This window comes from Triturus cristatus, chromosome 6 (assembly GCF_964204655.1).
Source record: "Triturus cristatus chromosome 6, aTriCri1.1, whole genome shotgun sequence".
Lineage (NCBI taxonomy): Eukaryota > Metazoa > Chordata > Amphibia > Caudata > Salamandridae > Triturus > Triturus cristatus.
The window spans coordinates 900,356,627-900,381,184 of record NC_140589.1 but is presented as its reverse complement, the minus strand read 5'-3'; the positions used below and the strand labels follow the sequence as shown (position 1 = coordinate 900,381,184).

The 24,558-nt window shown below is 48.4% G+C and overlaps 1 long non-coding RNA gene across 2 annotated transcripts in view; it reads right to left on the bottom strand.

The window, feature by feature from the left end:
• Nucleotides 1-24,201, bottom strand: part of LOC146820762 (uncharacterized) — a 132,667-nt gene extending 108,466 nt beyond the window's left edge. For both annotated transcript variants that reach the window (XR_014963049.1, XR_014963048.1), the window contains exons 1-2: nucleotides 23,934-24,201; nucleotides 19,876-20,073 (exon numbers count right to left, since the gene is read on the bottom strand). This is a non-coding gene — a long non-coding RNA (uncharacterized LOC146820762). The remainder of the gene's footprint in view (nucleotides 1-19,875; nucleotides 20,074-23,933) is intronic.
• Nucleotides 24,202-24,558: the final 357 nt, after the last annotated feature.

Below are 24,558 nucleotides of genomic sequence, written 5' to 3'. Positions count from 1 at the left end.
CGTCCCATGCTGAGGGGTTGGGCCCGAGGATCTCCGTCTTGTCTGAGTTCAGCTTAAGTCAGCTTTCCTTCATCCAGTCGGCGACAGCCTTCATTCCCTGGTGGAGTTTGGATTTGGCGGTGAGGGGGTCCTTGATTGGGGAGAGGATCAGCTGCGTGTCGTCGGCGTAGGAGATTATGTTGAGGTCATGCTGTCGGGCGATGCGTGCGAGTGGTGCCATGTAGATGTTGAACAGCATCGGGCTGAGGGAGGATCCCTGTGGGACGCCGCAGATGATCACTGAGGCTTCAGACCGAAACGGGGGGAGGCGGACTCTCTGAGTTCTGCCGGAGAGGAAGGAGGTGGTCCAGTCCAAGGCCTTGTCTCAGATCCCTGCGTCGTGGAGGTGCGTGCGTAGTGTGCGGTGGCAGACGGTGTCAAAGGCCGCCGTCTCGCCGTTGTCTAGCAGGATCCTGATGTCGTCTGTGGCGGCGATGAGGGTGGTCTCAGTGCTGTGGTTGCTGCGGAATCCTGATTGGGAGGGGTCCAGAATGCTGTTGTCAGCAGTGTTAGTAGGGGTCCCTTCTTTGAAAGACATTTATGAGTCCTTCGATGAACTGATCTTAAAGTTATGTGTTGGTGTTTAAGGCTGCCGGACGGAGGGGTGAAAGCAGCATGACACATTATTATGGCCAGGCATGTGGGTTGGGTCAGACAGGGGGTGAAGACGGTTGATGGAGATTGTTTTGTTGTCAATTTCAATCAGGCTAAAGTAGCTTGCCTGCTGTTTAGGGAGTCTGGGAATCCTGGGTCGGGAGGGATTAGAGCATTACCTTTGGGGTTTTTCTATCGCCCACCTGTGAGAAACCTAGCTGGGAATTTTATGTCTCTGCGGGGTCATCCCACAGAAAGGACACACACAGGGCAAGACATTATGCGTTTGCCAAGACAAATTCACCTGCCCAATCAGACCCCAAACCCACAACCTACACGTTGGTTAACATCTGGGAGTGTCACAGGGCCTAGACCAGCTGGGAACACATTAGAACTGGCCAATAGATGCTCCCCTTTGTCCCAGTTGGACGCCAATGACTGACTATTTGGTCATACACCCATACTGGCACAGACCCATCCGAGTAAGACTATTCTTAGCCTGACCACCCCTATAAGGGTTGTAGAAAGAGGGCCTGAAATTTTGAAAATTTTAAGCTGGAACTTAGCCGGCCTAAAGAACAAATGTGACGACCCAGTGTGGCTGGATCTGGTGAGGGAGCATGATATACTGGGATTTCAAGAAACCTAGGAGTCTGAAAACATATTCTGGCTGGACAGGTACACAACTTACGCGTAGGCTGCGCCACCTTGGGTTGCTGGCCGCTCCGGGGAAGGCCTGCTAACACTAATTTCCTTAAAAATGAGGAGTAGTCATTGTAAATTAGATACAGGATCCCCTAATTGATTAGCGGTCGAAGTTAACCCCCCACAGGCTCAGAAAATACTTGTTCTTAATTTCTATAACTCATTTGATAAGGTATCTATAAATAAGCACTTATGCAGCCTAAATCACTTTTTAGTTTCATATAGGAAGAAGCAAGTTAGCCAGTTTTCGATTATCTTACTTGGTGATTTTAACATTCATTTGAGTAACAAAAAATGGCAGGTGCTCGATGAATTCGGGCCGGGAGAAAATTTTGAGACTTATTTTGAACATTCCCCTCAAGGTGAATATTAAGAGGATCTTCTAGCTGACTTTGGTTTGGTTCTTCCAACTACGGCAGAAGTTGGCATGGGTATCCCCTCGTTTAAGGGTAGGGGATTGTTTTCCACTATTGGTTATAAATTTGTTAACATGTTTTTAATTCCTCTTGTCTTGGCTTATGCTGCGAAATGGTCACAATATAGTGACCATAGCCCTATTCTCATTAGTTTAAGAGGGTGTTTAAAGTCCTCAGATGTGGAGGAGTCTAGGGCCTTAGCTCCTACATTAAAAACTATGGATCAAGGGAGCATATTGAAATGGGCTAAGGTGGTACCAGATCTTTTTCTAAACGATTTAATTACTGCAGGGAAGGAGATAGCCATCTGTCAAGATAGTCCACAGTGGGGAGTGGGGATAGTCGCAGCCTTTGAAAGGATTTGTAAGCAGGTAGCCAGCGCCCTCTCCCAACCTAATAAAGTAGGCACTCATAAAGAAGAGAGGTGGTTTGACCACAATTGCACAGTTGCCCATCAGAAATTATTATTTGCCCTGAAACAAAAACCCCAGGATAGAAATTCAATAGCGGCAGCAAGGCTAAAGTATAATCGCGTTCGGCATATATGCAAATCGGAAATTAAACAAGAAGCCTGGGGCGATTTGCTGTCTGACGACGTGATAAAGTACAGTGCAAAGGTATGGGACATTATAAATAGGCCTTTCTTTTCTGGTCTTGAGGGCAATTCTGTTGAGTGTAATATCCCTGAAGAGCTCTGGTTTAATCATTTCAAACATATCTATGGCGGCCAGTCTGCTCAGGTAATCACAGAGCCCACTTGTCCAACCGCCGTATATGGTTTGAACTTTTCTGAACAAGAAGTGGCCTTGGCTATAGCCCAAATGACCAGCAATAAAGCCCGGGGGCCCAGATGGGGTTCCTGTTGACCTTTTTAAAGCTGGACTGTTCCCATGAGGCACAGGGTCAGACTGATTTGCATATGGCCATGTCTGAACTGGGGTGGCAGAGTGGGCTTAAGAACGGTGATGGATCAAACCCAGATCTGTTGACTGGGTGTGAGTGTTTGATTGGTTCTGATGCTCCGTCCATCACCACCCCCTTTTGGACCTTTTTAAAGCAGACATCCCTCTATGGGCAAAGCTACTGGCCAATGTTTTAAAACATAGCATGCTAACAGGGAATGCCTAAGTCCTGGGCCACATCAATTATTGTCACGGTGTTTAAAAAAGGAGAGAAAGTGGACCAATCTCATTGATCGACTCCATGGTCAAGGAGCTGGGGAGAGTGGTTCTCAGCAAACTGACTTGATGGATCGATGAATGTGGTGTCCTGTCAAACCTTCAATACGGCTTTAGGAAGGGCAGAGGCACCTTGGATCAGTGCCTTAATCTCTATCTTTTAATAGGAAAATATACAATAGCCAAGAAAGGGACACTTCACCTTGCGTTTATGGATCTATCATCGGTGTTTGACCGAGTAAATAGATCCAAGCTCTGGTACCTGTTTTTAGCGATGGGTATGGATAAAAATATTGTGCATTTTGTAGCTGATCTGCACAGGGATCTCTCGGCAGCAGTAAGGTTCGACCAAAAGGGTTATCTAAGACAGAAGATAGATATTATAAGAGGGGTCAGACAGTGTTGTATCCTGGCCCCGTTGTTATTTTCTCTTTTTATTAATAATTTAGATTCGCTCTTGTGTGGAGCAGCCAAGGACATCCCCTGGGTGGGGAATCGATTGATCCCTGCTTTGCTGTATGCCGATGACGCTGCCCTACTGGTGCGCACAGCGGTGGGGCTCCAACACTTTGTCCTCCTTTGCTAATTTTATGGGCCTTTTGCACTTAAATGTACATTTTTCAAAATCACACACCATGAGTATGGGAGTAAAGCCAAGCAAAATCAAAACTTTTAGTTGTGAAGTGTTAGAATGGGGAACCTCTGGTAGGCACAGGTAGGTACTTGTGACAAGCAGTGGTCCCTTCTTCTATTCAGGGCGAGAGAATTACCCGTGCAGAACAACCCCTGCTCACCCTATAGGTAGTGTGGCGCGAGCAGTCAGGGCTAAACTTCAGGGCGCTGTCGGTTAAGCAGATATAATAACACACAGTAAATCACAACGATCCCCCACAAACGGACACCAGGCGTAAGTTGTATCAAAAATACGTATACTTTATATAAAGGATTCTTGGTTACGCAGGCATGTACAAGACCATAAATAACGGTTGCGAAATGGGAGCCACAAGATGATAATTAGGCACTGTTCTTTTCTTCAGTCACTTAGTCTATCACGAGCGCTTCGCAGTGCTCGGTTGGGTCGGTCCAGTCACGGTGATGCGCAGTGCACCCGGGGTACAGTGATACGGGGAAATCAGAACGTTGCGGACCCCGAGTCCGATAGAGAGTTCACTGTACCTGGGAACCTGAGATGTGTTTGGACGAGTCTTCGGGGGAGATGCAGGTTCTGCACCTCGCGGGTCTTCGGATCAAGAATTCAGCGGGCGGCTCTCGGTAGACAGGTGCGGCCCAGGACCTCCGACACGGACTGTGCAGGAGGTCACTGCGGAGGGCGGCACGGTCAGACTCAGGCTGGGAGGTGAAGTGGGGCGGCCGGATACGTTACGACGTACGGGCGGCCGTCCGAGGCTTGATTTCACTTCCCAAGTAGAAATCCGGCGGGAGGGCGAGAGGGGACCAGGCACGCTCCAGTGGCAGGCAGGTGACAGGGAAGCGGGGCGGCCAGCCTCGATGGGTCCAGAGCGACTCAGGCAGAGCGGGGCTCTCGGCGAGGGAAAGCGGCCAGGCTTCTGGGTGTCACGGCCCTAGGAGGGGTGGCAAGGTGCGCAGAGCACTCCGGCGGGAGAAAGCACACGGCTCGAGTTCTCAGACGAGCGGAGACACGGTGAACCCACTGGTCCTGGGGTTCAGTTCAGGGGGCAAGCTCTTCTTCCAAGCCCTTGGAGATAGTTGAAGAACAAAGTGCAAAAGTCTCTTTCAGTCTTTTTCCTCTCCTTCCTCAGCAAGGCACCTACTGCAGGCCAATCCCTCAGGTCAGGGAAAGTTACTCCTCCTTCAGCTTCTTCCAGGTCCTTCTAGTCGGGCAGAGTTCCTTCGAGGTTCAATCTGGATCTGATTTCTTAGGAGCCAGGCTCCTACTTTTATACAGTGATTCTTTTGTTCTTTAGCTCCAGGGGGCCTGGGCCTGGCTCAATCCAGTTCTGGAGTACTTTGTTTTGGTGACTCTGCTCTTTCCTTTCAGCAGCAGGGCAGAGACATCAGCCGCTCCACAGGGGGCGGAGCCGGCTTTGTGGTGGCAGAGCACAGGTCTATTCAAGAGTCAGGGTGTACTCCTCCCACCCATCCTGGGGCAATCTCTCTACCCACCACCTGGCAGCCAACCTGTCTCCTGGAACCCCCAGCCCTGCTCCTGTACCGTTGCTAGGCAGAACACACACCCACAGCAGAGGCGGACTGAGATGGTCAGGCACGCAAAGGCTAACTTTCTAAAAGTAGCATTTGCAAACCCAGGATATTAAAATAACCTTTACTAAAAGATGTATTTTATTATCCCGAGTTCAGGCATACTAAACATGACTTCCTACCATGCTCTCTGAGTCCACTGAGGTCACAGCGTGTAGCGATCCCAGCAGCCCATTCTGGCCTATGGAGAGCAGGTAGCCTTCAATAGTGAAAAACGAAAATGGCTGTAATTCACTATTAAGACATGCCACACACATCAGGGCATGTCCTACCTTATGCCTACAATACACCCTGCGCTTGGGCCAACCAGAGGGGTGACTAACATGTAGTTAAGGGAAGGTTTAGGGACTGGCAAGTGGGGACACTTGCTCAGTCAGCGCGACGGTACCGGACCGCGCGCAGGTTCTGCAGTGGCAGATCCTAGACACATTTTACCCCGCTGCTTCGGTGGGTGGCACAATCAGTGCTGCAAGCCCACTAGCAGCATTTGGATATACAAGCCCTGGGCACCCCTGGTGCACTCTACTAGGGACTGATAGTAAACCAAATATGCCAAACGTGGAAGTCAATTCACATAATACATTTTACCATAGGGAGCACTTGCACTGTGGCACTGGATGGCAGTGGCACAGTGCCCTGAGCAGCTAACACCAACACAAAAACACATTGAGGCACAGACGAAAATGGAAGGGTGACCCACGCCAATGGTGCCAGGTCTAACACGTGTCCCCTCCAGCTGAAAAGTGGGGAGAACTACCCTACCCCAGGGAGTTCTTCATCACTAAGGCGGAAAAATCTGGAAAGACCATCAGCATTGGCGTGGTCTGTACCGGGGCGATGTTCCACCGTGAAATCCATCCCCTGTAGGGAAATGGACCACCTCAACAACTTAGGATTCTCACCCCTCATCTGCATCAACCATCTGAGGGGCCGGTGGTCTGTTTGAACCCGGAAGTGAGACCCAAACAAGTAGGGTCTTAGCTTCTTCAATGCCCAGACCACCGCAAATGCTTCTCGCTCAATCGCACTCCACTTTTGTTCCCGGGGAAGTAACCTTCTACTAATAAAGGCTACGGGTTGGTCAAAGCCCTCCTCAGTGATCTGTGAGAGAACAGCCCCTACACCATGCTCTGATGCATCTGTCTGCACCAGGAACTCTTTGGAGAAGTCAGGGGCCAAGAGCACGGGCGCCGTGCACATGGCAGTTTTCAGGGTGTCAAAGGCCTTCTGACAGGTGTCAGTCCATATCACTTTTCTGGGCTGCTTTTTCGAAGTCAGCTCTGTCAAGGGGGCAACGATGCTGCCATACCCCTTGACAAACCTCGTGTAGTACCCGGTGAGTCCTAAAAAGGCCCTCACCTCCGTCTGGGTCTTTGGGGGCTCCCAAGCCAGGATGGTTTCTATCTTGAGCTGTAGGGGCGCCACCTGGCCGCTCCCTACTTGGTGTCCCAAGTACACCACGGACCCCTGCCTGATCTGACACTTGCTTGCCTTGATCGTGAGGCCTGCCTTGCGCAGCGCCATCAACACTTCCCAGAGATGTCGCAGGTGTTCTTCCCATGTGCCGCTGAACACTGCGATGTCATCCAGGTATGCTGCGCTGAACTCGGACAGCCCAGCCAACACCAGGTTTGCCAACCTCTGGAAGGTGGCAGGGGCATTCTTCATCCCAAAGGGCATCACTCGGAACTGAAAATGCCCATCTGGTGTAGAGAATGCTGACCTCTCTTTGGCCCCATCAGTCAAGGCGATCTGCCAGTACCCAGACGTTAGATCAAACGTGCTGAGGTACCGTGCAGCCCCTAACCGATCGATGAGCTCATCAGCTCTGGGGATGGGGTGTGCGTCAGTCTTCGTGACCGAATTGAGTCCTCTGTAGTCCACACAGAACCGGAGTTCGGGTGTGGCACCCGGCGAGGCAGCCTTTGGGACCAAGACCACTGGGCTGGCCCAAGGACTGCTGGAGGACTCAACCACCCCAAATGCAAGCATCTTTGAGACCTCCTCTTTGATGCAGGCTCTGACCCTGTCAGTTACCCTGTAAGCCTTGTGCTTCACAGGTAAGCTGTCTCCGGTATCCACGTCATGGACGCACCAATCTGTGATACCAGGAACCAGGGAGAACAGGTCAGGAAACTGCCCCAGCAGCTGGCGGCAGTCATCCTGTTGCTCAGGGGTCAGGGTGGGTGAGAGGTTAACTCCATCCACTGACCCGTCCCGCACTGAGGCTACCAAGAGGTCAGGAAGAGGCTCGGACTCCTCTTCCGTCCCATCATCGGTGGCCAAGAGCATACCCACTTCGGACCTCTCCAAGTGGGGCTTCAGTCGATTGACATGCAGGACCCTTAAGGGGTTCCTAGGAGACTGCAAGTTCACCAAGTAGGTGACAGAACTCTTGCGCTCCACAATCTCAAAGGGTCCGGTCCACTTGTCCTGGAGTGCACAAGGCTCCACAGGGGCCAGGACCCATACTTTCTGACCAGGCTGAAGCTCAACCAAAGTGGCATTCTGGTCGTACCACCGCTTCATTTCCTCCTGGCTGGCTTCCAGGTTTGCCTCAGCAAGTTGCCTGAAACGCCTAGTCTGGTTCCGGAAAGCCAGCATGTAACTGTATACATTCAGGGGAGGTTTCCTGGGAGATTGCTCCCAGCCTTCCTTGACCAGACTAAGAGGTCCTCGTACTGGGTGGCCGTACAAAAGCTCAAAGGGGCTGAACCCTAGAGACTTTTGGGGCACCTCGCGGTACGCAAAGAGGAGGCATGGTAAGAGGACGTCCCACTTACGCCTCATGGGCTCCTCGAGACCCATAATCATGCCTTTCAGGGTTCGGTTGAAGCGCTCAACCAACCCGTTTCCTTGGGGATGGTAAGGAGTGGTGAACTTGTAGGTCACACCACACTCTTGCCAAAGGGACTTCATATATTTCGATATGAAGTTGGTCTCCCTGTCAGACACCACCTCTAGAGGGAATCCCACTCGGGAGAAAATTCCCATCAGTGCCCGTCCCACCACGGGGGCCGTCACTGTCCTCAGAGGGATGGCTTCAGGGTACCGGGTGGCATGGTCCACCAAGACCAGGATAAACCTGTTGGCCATGGCTGTCTTGGGGTCCAGTGGCCCCACGATGTCAATCCCCACTCGCTGGAATGGGGTACTGACCACAGGGAAAGGTTGGAGTGGAGCTCTCAGCTTCCTTCCACTCTTGCCACTTGCCTGGCAAGTCTGGCAGGTCCTGCAGTGAGTGTCAGAACTCTTGCGCATTTGGGGCCAATAAAAGTGGGTGACAAGCCTTTCAAAGGTCTTGTCCTGCCCCAAATGTCCTGCTAACGGTACGTCGTGAGCCAGCCCCAGTAGGAAGGCTCTGAACTTCTGGGGTACCACCAGCGCACGGGCTGACCCAGGTTCAGCAACCTTAGGCTCCGAGTATAGGAGGTCGTTCTCCCAGTAGATCAAGTGAGTTCCGGACTGATCACCATTGGCCTGGGCTGCAGCCTGCTGCCGCATACCCTCTAGAGAGGGGCACTCTTTCTGCTCCCTGCAGAACTCCTCCCTGGTGGGGCCTCCTTCTTGCTGCCAATGGGTCAGCTCAGGCAGGTCCCCCAGTTCGGCTATCTGTTCCCCGGTAGGCTCCAGGGCATCCCCCTCAGGGTCTGCTTCCTCCTGGGCCGTAGGAACTTCAGGAGCCGGATTCCCGTGCCTCCTGTGCCCTCTCTCTAAGGCCGGTTCCTGGGCCTCTTCCTCAGGCTCCAGGGTTCCTTCAACACCCCTACTGGCTGCCATCGACCGGGTGGTCACGCACGCCCAATCAGGTAAACCCACCATCCGCAGGTGAGCTTTCTTCTCCACCTTTTCCCAAGGGGAGCTCTCCAAATCGTTACCTAGGAGACAATCAACAGGCATGGCCTCTCTCACAGCCACTTGCAGAGTACCAGAGACCCCCCCCACTCAAAGGGAACCTGAGCCATTGGACACTGACTCTCGGTGTTGTCGGCGTTGACAACACGGCAGAATGCGTGTGGGACAACCTGCTCTTGAGACACCAGGTGTTGCTTGACAGCAGTCACACTGGCTCCTGTATCTCTAAGAGCCCCCACCCTTCGGCCATTTATGGTCACCCACTGCCCGTACTTTTGAGTATTGGGGGGCAGCTGGGCCTCAGCGACCATCTCACTGTCTCCTAACGAGACTAGGGTCATCTGTACGGGATCCCCCGCCCCTTGGACATCTATCTCCCTCCCAAAGGCTACACTAGTCACCTGCTTGGGGGGTGGAGCACCAGAGGGTGCTGGTTTACCATACATGGGGCACTTGGGATCCACGGAAATGTGCCCCAGGTTGTTACACTTGTAACATCTGAGGGGCCCTCTTTGAATAGGGTTACCTGTCGGGGCCCCGGTCTGCTTCGGGGGTGGGGGAGGCTGAGAACCTTTCCCTTGGTTCCCCTGGGGATTACTTTGGGGCCCTTTGTAGAACTCTGTCTGTTTACCCTTGTCCCCCCCGTTCTTCTGCTGGGGACCCTGGACACCTTTGGCGGGGCCTCCCACGGGACCCTTGTGGACCCTGGTGCTGATCCAGCGGTCCGCCTCCTCAGCAAACTTCCTAGGGTTAGTCAGCTTGCTATCGATCAGGTGTTGGCGTAGCTCAGGAAAACAATTATCCGACAAGTGCTCCCATGCAATTAAGTCAAACAGCCCTTGGTAATCATTCACTTTGCTACCCTTCACCCAACCATCCAGCGCTCTGCAGAAAAAGGTCACATACTCTACATAAGTGGTACCAGGTTTCTTGGTGCAATTCCTAAATCTCTGTCTGTACAACTCAGGAGTTAACCCATACCTTGTCATGAGAGCTTCCTTCATGTGTGGATAGGATGTGTTGACATCAGAGGGGAGATCCAGCAGTGTGTCCCGCCCCTCACTCAGGAACCTTCCCCACAACCCCGCTCCCCAATCTTTCTCAGGGACCCGGTGGGAGGACATGGCTACCTCAAAGGCCCTGAACCACTGCCCAATATCATCCTGCTTATAATACTCTTTCACTACATCCTTAGGAATGTGCACCCTCGACTCTGTTAAATTGCTGCCACCAGAGGGCGAGTTGTCTAAACTCCTGGCCTTGAGATCCAACTCCCTCATTTTTACCTCATGCTCCATGGCCAGTCTTTGCCTTTCCATTTCCATTTGCAGTTTCGCCATCTCCACTTCATGTGCTCGTGCAGCACTCCTGTCGGCCATCTCCTCTGGCGACAGGCCTCTGCTAGGCTCAGAAACACCTTCTGGGGGTATCACCTCTCGTGCATTCTCTGGAAACTTTGATTCGTGCCAGGCTCTCAGCGCCTTTACGTACTGATCCTTAGTGGTTAGTCCGCTTTGCTTAATTCGGTACTTGGAGAGATATCCTTTCAAGATATCATTGTTGCACTTCCGCAGTGCGCCTTCCTCCCAATCGATGTCATCAACTCCAGAGAATACAGAGGACGCTCTGCTCCCACTGACTGAGCTAGGCATGCTTTCTTAAAGTGGAGATTCTTCCTTAGCAAAAACTGTCAATCAATCTGTGGCTGCGTTATAGGTCTGCTCCACGTGGTGATCAATAATTCACTGTATGTAAATCATAAATGCAAATCCGAAATCCCACCGCTGCCACCAATGTTAGAATGGGGAACCTCTGGTTGGCACAGGTAGGTACTTGTGACAAGCAGTGGTCCCTTCTTCTATTCAGGGCGAGAGAATTACCCGTGCAGAACAACCCCTGCTCACCCTATAGGTAGTGTGGCGCGAGCAGTCAGGGCTAAACTTCAGGGCGCTGTCGGTTAAGCAGATATAATAACACACAGTAAATCACAACGATCCCCCACAAACGGACACCAGGCGTAAGTTGTATCAAAAATACGTATACTTTATATAAAGGATTCTTGGTTACGCAGGCATGTACAAGACCATAAATAACGGTTGCGAAATGGGAGCCACAAGATGATAATTAGGCACTGTTCTTTTCTTCAGTCACTTAGTCTATCACGAGCGCTTCACAGTGCTCGGTTGGGTCGGTCCAGTCACGGTGATGCGCAGTGCACCCGGGGTACAGTGATACGGGGAAATCAGAACGTTGCGGACCCCGAGTCCGATAGAGAGTTCACTGTACCTGGGAACGTGCGATGTGTTTGGACGAGTCTTCGGGGGAGATGCAGGGTCTGCACCTCGCGGGTCTTCGGATCAAGAATTCAGCGGGCGGCTCTCGGTAGACAGGTGCGGCCCAGGGCCTCCGACACGGACTGTGCGGGAGGTCACTGCGGAGGGCGGCACGGTCAGACTCAGGCTGGGAGGTGAAGCGGGGCGGCCGGATACGTTACGACGTACGGGCGGCCGTCCGAGGCTTGATTTCACTTCCCAAGTAGAAATCCGGCGGAAGGGCGAGAGGGCACCAGGCACGCGCCAGTGGCAGGCAGGTGACAGGGAAGCGGGGCGGCCAGCCTCGATGGGTTCAGAGCGACTCAGGCAGAGCGGGGCTCTCGGCGAGGGGAAGCGGCCAGGCTTCTGGGTGTCACGGCCCTAGGAGGGGTGGCAAGGTGCGCAGAGCACTACGGCGGGAGAAAGCACACGGCTCGAGTTCTCAGACGAGCGGAGACACGGTGAACCCACTGGTCCTGGGGTTCAGTTCAGGGGGCAAGCTCTTCTTCCAAGCCCTTGGAGATAGTTGAAGAATAAAGTGCAAAAGTCTCTTTCAGTCTTTTTCCTCTCCTTCCTCAGCAAGGCACCTACTGCAGGCCAATCCCTCAGGTCAGGGAAAGTTACTCCTCCTTCAGCTTCTTCCAGGTCCTTCTAGTCGGGCAGAGTTCCTTCGTGGTTCAATCTGGATCTGATTTCTTAGGAGCCAGGCTCCTACTTTTATACAGTGATTCTTTTGTTCTTTAGCGCCAGGGGGCCTGGGCCTGGCTCAGTCCAGTTCTGGAGTACTTTGTTTTGGTGACTCTGCTCTTTCCTTTCAGCAGCAGGGCAGAGACATCAGCCGCTCCACAGGGGGCAGAGCCGGCTTTGTGGTGGCAGAGCACAGGTCTATTCAAGAGTCAGGGTGTACTCCTCCCACCCATCCTGGGGCAATCTCTCTACCCACCACCTGGCAGCCAACCTGTCTCCTGGAATCCCCCAGCCCTGCTCCTGTACCGTTGCTAGGCAGAACACACACCCACAGCAGAGGCGGACTGAGATGGTCAGGCACGCAAAGGCTAACTTTCTAAAAGTAGCATTTGCAAACCCAGGATATTAAAATAACCTTTACTAAAAGATGTATTTTATTATCCCGAGTTCAGGCATACTAAACATGACTTCCTACCATGCTCTCTGAGTCCACTGAGGTCACAGCGTGTAGCGATCCCAGCAGCCCATTCTGGCCTATGGAGAGCAGGTAGCCTTCAATAGTGAAAAACGAAAATGGCTGTAATTCACTATTAAGACATGCCACACACATCAGGGCATGTCCTACCTTATGCCTACAATACACCCTGCGCTTGGGCCTACCAGAGGGGTGACTGACATGTAGTTAAGGGAAGGTTTAGGGACTGGCAAGTGGGGACACTTGCTCAGTCAGCGCGACGGTACCGGACCGCGCGCAGGTTCTGCAGTGGCAGATCCTAGACACATTTTACCCCGCTGCTTCGGTGGGTGGCACAATCAGTGCTGCAAGCCCACTAGCAGCATTTGGATATACAAGCCCTGGGCACCCCTGGTGCACTCTACTAGGGACTGATAGTAAACCAAATATGCCAAACGTGGAAGTCAGTTCACATAATACATTTTACCATAGGGAGCACTTGCACTGTGGCACTGGATGGCAGTGGCACAGTGCCCTGAGCAGCTAACACCAACACAAAAACACATTGAGGCACAGACAAAAATGGAAGGGTGACCCACGCCAATGGTGCCAGGTCTAACATGAAGGTAATGAAATAACCAAAGTCACCTCTTTCCCAAATTTAGGTATTCTGTTTGATGATAGATGTTCATGGGCCCCGCAAAGGAGGGCGAAGAGAAACGCTATGGCACGATTCACTGGTGCGGTACTCGATTTCGCTTGAAGGTTGGGTGCCAAACCTGTGCAGGCAATGTTAAAAATATATAGATCTAAGTGTATCGTCATTGCGATCTACGGTTCCGAAATCTGGGGCTATAAAAACTGCACTGAGCTTCAAATTGTGGAAAATACAGTTCTAAGAAGTCTGCTCTCAGTCCCCCAATCTATATCTTCGTACATTATTCATGAAGAATTGGGTATTGGTTATGTGGCTGATTTAACTAAAATGATCCCTTTTTCTCAAATGGATTTCAATATAGTGCAATCCAAAGTTAGTGTTAAATCAAATAGATTATTCGAGACTGTATTGCACTAGATAGGGCTGGTAATATTCCATGGCTGAGATATGTGGAAAGTATAGCTAGGATGCTTGGCTGACCAGAGGTTTTTGATAACCCGGAAAGAATGGTGTGGGCCAAGACCTAATTTCTCCGCTTAGCATCCGTAGAAAGGGAGGCCACTGAATTATTGAAACCCACTGTCCGTGCTCACCAGATTTTAAAAACCTCTTGCTTTATGGAGCCCTATTTGGCTAGTCAACAAACCTCAACCCGCTTTCTTTTGACGATAATGAGGTTAACCTCTTGCATTGTTTATTAGCTGAACCTTTGGGCTGGAGTAAGATAGAGGATCTGGGACCATGCTCTTGCGATAATTTTTCGAGGCAAGATACTTTGCACTTTGTTATGTTCTGCGACCACTATCTGCAGATTCGCAAGCGCTTTATTTTTCCGATCTTAAAGGACAAAGGCTTCATGCAGGTCAGGCCGGCCCTAACCTACCTCTGCAGATGTTGAATAACCCCTGGGAAATTTTTAATATCGCTAGTTTTTTAGCTGCTGCAGTTAGAGCAAGGAAAAGAAGGAAATAATATGAGTGCGGGCTTATGGGTTTTGACTTTTTAATTATCTTAAAATTCGGTAATGAGTTTTTTTATACTATATGTATTTTCTAACATTAGTTAGTTCTGGCATTTCATTTTTAATGTATAATTGACTCCTCTTCGTAATATGTATTTATCTATGAGGGATTTGTGTAATATTTGGTTCTATGTGATGGGTATTTTAACTTGCTTTTATGGTTTTGAATAACCGAATAAAGTGATTTTGACTGACTGACTCGGGCCAATTGGCATCTCCCTGTTTTCTGACTTTACTCAATTTTCTAATTATGTTTATTCTTTAGTCTACTCTGTGTAAAGGACAGAGGGCCAGATGTATGGAAGGGTTTTACGCATTATGTACCTATGGGAGTATGCCTTAGTACATGTGGCAGAGAATATTGTTTTTAATAGAAAAATGTTTCTTTTCTTTATTTCAGAGAATTTTGTTTGGCCATATGCTTCTAAAACTGCAGACAGAATATCAGGCTCCAGTGATGGGCATTGTTCTTTTTTCCACTGGGATAAAACGAGAGGGAATTCCCTGGGACTAAACTCCAGGGTTTGTTTTTAAACAGGTTTTTTGTTGCATGAAAGATCCATATTGTTAACGGGGCAAAGTGAGGTACGTTACCCCCTCTGCCCTCAAGCAATGAAAGTAGCTAGATATCACAAAAGGTGTTAGATGTCATTAAGTTTGTTGCATTCCATGGCTTGGGTCATTCATTCTGTCCCTCTGTACCACCATCAGGCACAATCTCTTTGAACAACATATATACTATGATACCCATGATTACTTTTGGTTGAGAAAGGGGTGATCTTGCTGATTCAAAATGCCATATAAAAATAATAATAATAATGTTACTTGGTATAGCGCAAACAGCTACCTCAAACAGAGGCGCCCCGGAGCTTAGCAGCAGTCAGGAACAGACAAGAACATCAGCTGATCTAGCCAAAGAGCCATGTCTTCAGCTGCTTTCGGAACTCAACTTCAGAACCCAGAATGCGGAGATGCAGAGGCAGAGCATTCCATAGCAAAGCCGTTTTTACCGAAAAAGCCCTGCCACCCTTCCGGGCCTTGACAAACCGGGGAACACATAACAGAAGCTTAGAGTTAGATCTCAGAGTGCGAGTCGATTGGTAAGGGAGCAGTCTCTTTCTGAGGCAAATCAGTCCTATATTGTGGATTGCCCGTCAAGGCCTTAAATTCAATGCGTTTTGCAACCGGGAGCCAATGGAGTCGTCTGATGTGAGGGGAGGTGTGCTGACGGAAAGGCACTCTGTGAATAAGCCTCACAGCCGCATTCTGTATCATCTAAAGTCTGTATATCAGATAACTGGGCATTCCTATGAATAAGCCATTAGCGTAGTCCAGATGGGATGTTACCGCCGCATGAACCACCATCCTCCTGCTCTCCTCTGGCAGGAGGTGCACAATTCTTTTTAGCGTTTTTAATTTGCCAAAGCAGGTTGATGCTACATGACAAATGTGGGTTTCGAAGGACAGATCTGAGTCCTACTTTACGCCCACATTTTTACCGGACATTGTGGAATGCCCATCTCAGCAGGCCACCAGAGTCCTGCAGATGGGGGGCAGGGCTGGCCAAAAACATGATCTCTGTCTTGTCTGCATTCAATTTCAATTTATTGTTGTTCATCCAGATGGTGATGTCTTTCAAGCATCGCTTTAATCTGGCAAATGGGTCCTTTGACTGATCCTTAAAGGAGAATATCAGCTGGGTGTCATCAGCATACGACACGACCTTTAGCTGAAGAGTGGTACTAGGTAGATGTTAAAGAGCAAGGGACATATTGCCAAGCCCTGCGGGGCCCCGCAACTCAAAGGCTTAGATGATGATTGGTGTGGATGAAGAAATACACTTTGTGTGCGGTTGTAAAGAGAACACTGGATCCATGCTAGGGCAGTGCCCTGGACACCAAACTGTTCAAGTCTGTTTAGTAGTATGGGGTGAGCGATCGTGACGAAGGCCGCAGATAAGTCCAATAGGATCAGCATAGTTGATGCTCCCGCGTCCATTGACATTCTTATAGATTCAGCCACCTCCACCAAGGCGGTTTCAGTGCTGTATCCAGTTCGAAAGCCTGATTGATTATCGTGCAGGATGTCGGGAGAGTTGACGTGCTCATTTTTCCAGCATTTTTGCCAGCGCTGGTAACAAAGAAATAGGATGATAATTCCCAAGCTCCTTGGGGTCAGTATTGGATTTTTCCAAGAGCGGTAATAAGAGAGCCTGCTTCCAGATGTCAGAAAAAGATGCCTGTCGCCAAAGACACATTCCAGATGTAATTCAATACTGGATTGATCCAGCGAGCAAGTGATCTGAAAATCTTAGGGGGACAAGGGTCAGTGGGAAAGTACGATTTTTACCCCAAGATTTCAGCCAGAGATTCTTGCAAAGTTATATGGGCAAAGTCTGTATAGATGTCCTCCGCCTTGCATGTTATTAAAGCCTGAGGAGCCACTATTGACTCTTCAGATGTAAAAGAAGAGTATACGATCTAAATCCTCTTCTCAAAGAAGTTGGATAGGTTAGAACATAGAGCTAATGAGGGCGTGATTTTTCCTTCGGCCACAGAAGGATTAGTGAAGGATCTAACAATTCTAAAGATTTCTTTGCCCGAGTGCTCTGCATCCTCAGTCTGTTTAACAAAATATTATTTCCTGGCCATTCCCATCATTTTACGTCGTTTCTTTAAAGCTCCCCTATACTTCTGCTTCGCTTCTGAATTGTACTCTTTCCTCCATTGCCTTTCCAATCTCTTGCATCCACTTTTTTCACTCCTAAGATCATCCGAGAACCAGGGGGCTGAAGGGAATCTCTTTGAGATTTGGGTATTGTTAGTGGCACTACCTCATCAAGTGAGGCCGAGATCCTAGCATTAAACAGCGCAGCACCCACATTAGGATCACCCGAGCATAGCATGATTGGTCTCCCTGAAAAATCAATGGGCCCACATTATCAGTATTCACTTTCTTTCAATTCCTCCCTAGCCTCAATTATTTATGGCTCGCCCACTGCGGTTTGCCCATACTGAGTGAAAATGGGACTAGATGGTGATCTGACCATGTCATTCATTGAGGGTTTTCCTCTCTAATAGAGTGAATATTAGAGAAAATAAGGTTGAGCGTATGACCAGCTCTGTGCGTGGGTGCCGACACGTGTTGTGTGAAGTTCGCTCTGTTAAGGGATTGCACTAGTTGTGAGGCAAGGGGGCAAGAGGGGTCATCCACATGGAGATTGAAATCCCCAAGGGCCAAGAAGTTGGAATATTGTAAAGATTTCTGCGCAATCAAATCGCTCAAATCCCAAAGATGAAGATTCGAACACTCAGCGGTCTATATATTAATAGTCCTGCAAGGGAAAAAGTAGGGGAGAGCTTAATGCAGAAATTCATGCCCTCAATTCCAAGACCACTCAATTCGGAGAAAGTAACGTCCCAAGACTCTTTAAAAAGGATTGCCACACTGCCTCCTCGCTTCTCCCCAGCCCTATTGACACATACTATCCTGAGGCGAGGGTGGATTGCCAACGTTAGAGTCGGGAGGGTGTCAACTTTCAGCCAAGTTTTCGTAAGGAACACTATGTCCCAGCCCTTATCTGTTAGGAAGAGCCAAATGTTGTCAGTGTGCCTAGGCAGTGATCTACTGTTCATCAGACCTGCTCTTACCCTGCCTCCCGATGCCCTCTGTAGCTTGGGAGGTTTGCCCCTGCTACTAGATATTCCACCTGGAATTCCCTGCTTAAAGTTACAGATCTTGCAGTGATAGGAGGAATCAAAATTTTCCCATAGATCACCATGGGATCCCATGCATGATTTACTACCAAGGGCAAGGAGCAAATCAAGTGACCAGAAACGCCCCTCTTCACTATCCAAACGGGCAGCATGGCTGGCGCTGGTCGTGATCGGGGGCAGACTGGCTTGCCTTTGGCGCGCCCGCTGTCTGTGTCTGCTGTGCGATGGCGTAGCGGCGTGCATTATATAGGTATCCAGCAATGAGCACTCCAAGCTGGACTGCTGATGGCCCCAAGATGTCTACCCGAAAATGGCCCAACCGAGCGGAGTAAAGATGGCGCTCCGCTCGGTGATCCGGAGCAAAAGTGCAAGTGCAGAGTTAGCAGCAACGGGCAGCGCTTGTTAAGGTGAGAGCGTATATGTTTTAAAAACACAGAGTTTAAAAACACAGAACAACACTGTAAAATAATAGCCCCCACTTTCTAAGAAGGAGACTAGGCTCACCCTACCAGACGCAGCAGTGAGCCCCTCTGATAGCAACACAACAGTAATCAATCAAGTGAGGCTCAGAACTGACATAATCTGTGCCTGAGACCGCATATGGGAATAGTTCACTGACCTTGTCTGTTTGGACTCAAGATTCCTCTAATCAGTAAACTGTATTCTCCTCAGCCAAGCTCTCTTAAAGGCAACACGGAAAGCTATATGAAACTCAATAAATCTAACTTGTGTGCTCAACATTAGAGATTATCTCTTTAGATTTTGATTAAGGCAACCAATTGGATTCCTGATATTCCTTCTTCGAAAGAAGCGCCCAGTCTCAGTGGGGCAGTATTATCTTGCGTTATCATATGTGTATGTTAATTCCTGTTCACTGTCAAGACACTGTGCCCAAAATGTCTCATCGATGTGCGAAAATTTCCATTAATAAAATATGAATCAGAAAACAAACTAACAATATTCCTTATTATAAGATGCACTTCTGTAATGAAAATATATTGGGTGGAGGGTGAGGCAGAGAGGAGAAGTGAAGCATTCCAATCCTACTGCTTCTGACATCTCCCTGTGTGTTTTGAAACAGTTTATTTCCTTTTTGGATTGGTCAGAGGTTACTAATTCACTCATCGTCTCATCTACGTTTGGACTCTAATTGTCCTCCCCATTTTGATTCCCTTCTCCCTTACTCAAAGTCTTCTATTACAATACTTTTCCCTTTCCTTCCCGCTCAATGGAATTCATTATAATACACACATGCCCCGCAATTAGAGCTTCAAGGTGTACAGAAGAGACAACACATTTGATAACATAAAAAATAGCATTTCTATAAGAAAATAAAACTCTAATTCAGTTCCTTTAGGTAGATGAAGATCAGCTCACATGTAATCCTAAATATTCTTTCAAATTCAATACACAAATCCTATCTTTCTCCATCTCTCACTTTCTACCATCTCTCTTCTTCCATTCACAGTAATTATATCCAAATTTCTTTGTCATACCACTATATTACCTTTCTCTATCTCCATTATCTGCATCATCTGTGTCTATTTTACCACCCACACTCTTCACTTTCTCCTCTCTTCAGTGGAAATGGGAAAGTCACAATATTGCCCTGAACTGAAGAGTCAAGACACAACACAGGAGATGGAGGACCCTCAATTAGAGAACCAATCACTGGTGCATTACCCTTTTATTCAACAGCAGGAAGGATAGGTTGCTGCAAAATCTATGCTGCCCCTTATTCCCCTTCTCCATCTTTACCATGACCAACTCAGGAATATTAAAGAAATTATTAAATTAGGAAACTGGAAGAAAAATAGACTTCACCAAATTACTTGTACGAAAAGGTAGGAATGCACAGCTTTCAGAATATAAAGCAGGTTTCCAAAATCCGAAGCATGTCGCCCCAAACTGTTATTTTGCGTGCAACTGTATGCTCTGTGAGCATATGAATGTCTAAATAAACATATTTAAGTTTTAAAAGAAACACACATCAACTTACTTGAGAAGGTGTTACGGTACAGCTCCAATTCAAAGTATGCAAAATTCCACAAAGTGGACCTTTCTCAGCATATGCAAGGCAGCAGCAGCTCAGGCTAGGATGACCCTCTCAAGGGTAAGGTGTTCAAAAGAGGTTGACTGTCATCCCTGAAATGAGGTAGCTGTCTCTCAAAAGTGAATGGATTCTTTACACCAGATTCTGCAAAATAACAATATGGAACAGGATCACAGAAGTAGATCTACAAGAACAGACCCTGAATGTCAATGTTTCTGTCCTAAAGAGCAGAGCAAGCAGAGAAACCACCTAACTCACCTCACCCTGACCAGAAATGATCAAAACCTGAGTTTAGGCACACTGAGGGGCAGGGGTAACTCACTATGACATGGATGATGAGGTGATTATCATTGTTTAATTTACCTTACAGAGGCTTCTAAAATGGCAATGACTCTGAGGGCCAATTTGTCTTTCCTATTTTTCTATAGCCAAGGCGACTGGAATTGTGTGATTTTAAGGCCGCATCGTTCTCCTAAAATTGTTGGTTTGCCAATTCTGCCACATAATTTTTCATCTGCTGCGTAATCTGCATATTTCACCAGAACAAAATAGTTTTTAGCTGAGTCAGATGGATCAAGTTACTAGAAACGGAGTGTCAGATATTGTTGTGCAGTGAAAGACCATAGGCGGAGGTTTACTGGTCCCTTTTCTGTGGCTTATTGCTATAGTTGGGTTTTAAATTAAATACTAATGAGGTGAAACACATGCTGCGTTAAAATGACAAATGACCGTTACATGGGTGGTGTTCCTGATTTGGAGGCAGGCATTGCGACGAATGCGGTGGTGGAACACTCTGACTCGTGAAACCCCCCTCTGGGGCAATGGGCGCTTGCCTCAGCTGGCGGGTCTACAGGGATTCCGGGGATGGGACAATATAGGTATCTCAGTCCTAGGTGATGTTATGAGGGGCCGGATGCTCAAATCCTTTCAAGACCTACAGAAAGAATTCCTTATGCCTCAGTCCCAGTTTTATCGCTACCTTCAATTTCGGCATGCCCTGTCCCCTAGTTTAGAGGGTTTGGAGTCGCTACCGGAGTTTAGCCCACTGAGGCGAAGGTTTTTATGGGAGATCTAAATGACCGGAAGATTTCTCAGATTTATCAACCCCTAGTCACTCATTGCTTCCCCACACTCCAGAAGCTCCGGAGGGACTGGGAAAAGGATGTGGGCACACTGGGGGAGGAGGACTGGACTGAGGCCTTGGCAGCCCCGCGAGGGGCAGCCATAGCGACGCGACTCCGCCTGGCTCAGTTCAAGTATCTACACAGGGTCTACTTTACTCAAGTGCGCTTGTGGGGGGCAGGGCTGATCGCCTTCCCTGTATGCCTTCGCTGCAGCCGAGAGGAGGGTACATTCATCCACACAGTCTGGCGCTGTCCCTCTCTTGACCGCTTTTGGAGGGGGGTATATGCCTGTCTTTTAGAGGTTTTGGGGTGGGAGCTTCCCCGTATGCCGCAGCTGGCCTTACTTCATGTTATGGAGGGAATAGGAGGCAACATCTATAAGCGACACCTCATGCAATTGGGCTTTACGCTGGCGAAATGGGATATTGCCAAGGCATGGAAAGCGCCAAGGGCCCCATCGGTGGCCACATGGAAGAATGGGCTTGACTTTTGTATGCGGCTGGAACACTCTATCTTTGTTGCTAGGGGGTGCCCACATAAACACTACCAGATTTGGAAATGGTGGGCAGACTATCGGGGACTGTTGTTAGGCCCGCCATCAGTGACAGAGGTCCATCCGATGGGATAACTCATATGTGTATCTTTAGACTGTGGGGGTGCCATGCGGGGGGGGCGGAGGGGGTTACCCTTTCTGCTCTGTTTATATGTGGTGGACAGGACTATGCGGATCTTGTGCGATCGGGGGGGGGGGGTTCTTCAGTTGGGGTGTTCCGTTTTCTTTTTATTGATGTCGGTCTGTGCTTGGAAAAGTCATAACTGTATAGTTGGATTGTGAAGTTGCCTCTGGAGTGCAGAGCCCTGCAATATATGTGCAACTTGGCCAAAAAATATTGTTTAAATAAAAAAAATGACAAATGACCTACTACTATGACATCGGTTGCAATATGCTGCATCATTTGCCTAGTCTTTCAGCATAATTTAGTCAACCCTGCTGAATATTTTAGTCCTCCCCTGCAGCATAATTCCAGGGGCCCTGCCTATACCTTCGTTTTTACATCTTCTAATTGTGTTTTTGCTTCTTTTGCTTCTCTGCCAAGCACTGAACATTTGTCATAATAGCATAAGGTTTATTTTTGTCATCTCAATATGATCTGTTCGGCTATATGCTTCTAAAATTGCATATGGAATATCAGCCTCCTGTTTCGGGCATGTGCAGTGCAAATGCTAGAGGAGTTTTAAAATATATGTATATTATTTAAATAATGGGCAAGGTGAGGGCCATCAACCAATTGCCTGTCCTCTGTCAATGGAAGTGACTAAATCACCTAAAAATGTGTTAGATGCCCTTAACTGTGTTTTCTCATTCATGGCTTGGCTTTTTCAAATTCTATCCCTTTTTATCATCATCCTGCACCACCGGTTTGAGTAGGAGAAATGCTGTGATAACCATGGTTAGCTTTGGTGAGAAAGGGGTGATCTTACAGATTCAACATAATGGCCGATGGTAATGGTATAGCTGGACTCCAACCTCTTCTCATCAGAAAATGTTATTTTCCTGCTCCAAATGCTTTACCAGAAGGTGACACAGCACTTTATGTAACTCCTCAATTAAATAGTAGTTTCTGAGCTCAGTTAAATATCATTCCTTTGGACTCTGATTAAAGCAATCATGCTGACTCTGGATGTTCCCTACTCAAGGAAGCCCCTCTCCATTCTGAGTGGGAGAGGGACATTAGCCCACCTAATCTGCTGTGTCTGTTAATTCCCTTCTTCCAAAAACACACTACATTTCCTACAAAACAAAATCTTATGAGAAAACTGGCATTAAGTAAAGAATTGAAAAACATGTTTTCACAATATTCTTTTTATGATATGCCCACATGTAAATAAAAATGTGGTGTGGGGAGAGGAAGATAGGAGGAGAGCTGGAACAGCCATATCCTATCTATCTGTGCGTGCTTTGAATCTGTTCATTTGCTTTGTTGGATTGGTCAGAAGTTTTTAATTCACTCATCATCCAATATATTTTGACTCTCTTTATGCTCCCCATTTTCCATCCTGTCCCAATCAAAGTATTACACATTGTGATACCTTTCCTTTCCCTTCCTCACTTGTTATTTATTTATAATGCATACATATCCTGCAATTAAAGCTTCAACGTGCACATAAGAAACAATACATTTTATAAAAGGAAAAACACTTCTAGAATAAAATAACTCATTTAGTCCATTTAACTACATGAAAATCAGTTCATGTGACATCATAACTATTCTTTAAAATTAAATTGGTGTTCCTCCTGTCCCCATTTCTCTCACTCTTGCTTCCATTTACTGAAACCCTCTTCTAATGTTCACAGTATTATGCTTGCATTATCCCTTTCTATCTCTCCCCTACATCGTCTGTGTCAATTTTCCATCGGCTTTCTCACTCTCTTCTTCCCTCTCTAATTCCCTATGTTTTCTAAACTTACTGGCACCCTCTTCTTCCCTCCTTTTCTAAACTTACTGGCACCCTACACTCCTTCCATCTATTACTTTAGCATTCTGTACTGTTGTTTTTATCACTTCATTCCAAGAAGCAGAATGCATTTCGTTCTTCATCGTAAATGTGAAAAAGCAAAGATGGAGCCAATCATGATGCAGTTTCCCAATTCACTCGACATCAGAATTGATAGGTGTATTCAAGTACATATCCATACTAAGATCAAGATTGACTCCCTCGACTGAGTCTTAGCAGGAGGAACATGGCGGCGGGCTGACGCCGGCTGCAGGAGCTCCGTCCCTGACTGAGTGAAGCTCTGCCGAGATGCTTAATTATTACGAAGCGGTGAGAGTGCAGCGACTTTGACCCAAATAAAAAAGATAGATATACGAAATTTACCCTATATTTATTTTCTTCTCTCTCTGCAACCTTCGTGGTGTTTCCGACGGTCTTACCGGCGAGACCTGAGGAGGATCGAGGAGGAGTAGCCGATGGGTGTGGAGACATTGACGTCAGCTAAGGAGGACTGGCTTGGAGCGAGCTCAGGAGCCGGCGCCTGTAGCGGACGAGGTGCAAGGCTTTGGCGTAGAATCCGCGCGGCTGTCATAAGGTTCGACTTTCGACCCCGGTATGGCGCCGTAAGCCGACTTGGAACATTGATTACAGAGACGAGGTCGGTGCCGGGGGGTCGGGGGAAAGACGTATTTGGCTTGGGGGGTGTGGATATTCGAAGGGGTAATGTTTTTGTGATTAAGGGCCCCCAGGGACGGCTTGAGGCTTCTGTTGAGCTTGGATACAGGTGCGAGGGAAACGAGAGAGGTAGAGGGATGGACTCGGTGATAGACCAGCCCCCATTAACCTCCCCTAAAGAGCGCCTCGCGGAGCAAATACCCCACCAGGGAGGGAAAATAGACGAGGCCAGGGAAGGAGAAGTAGGTAGGATAGGTAGTACACAGGCACAGTTACCTCAAACCCGAACAGCTCCACTAGAGGCAAGAAACAGATACCTATTCCGCTCTCAGCC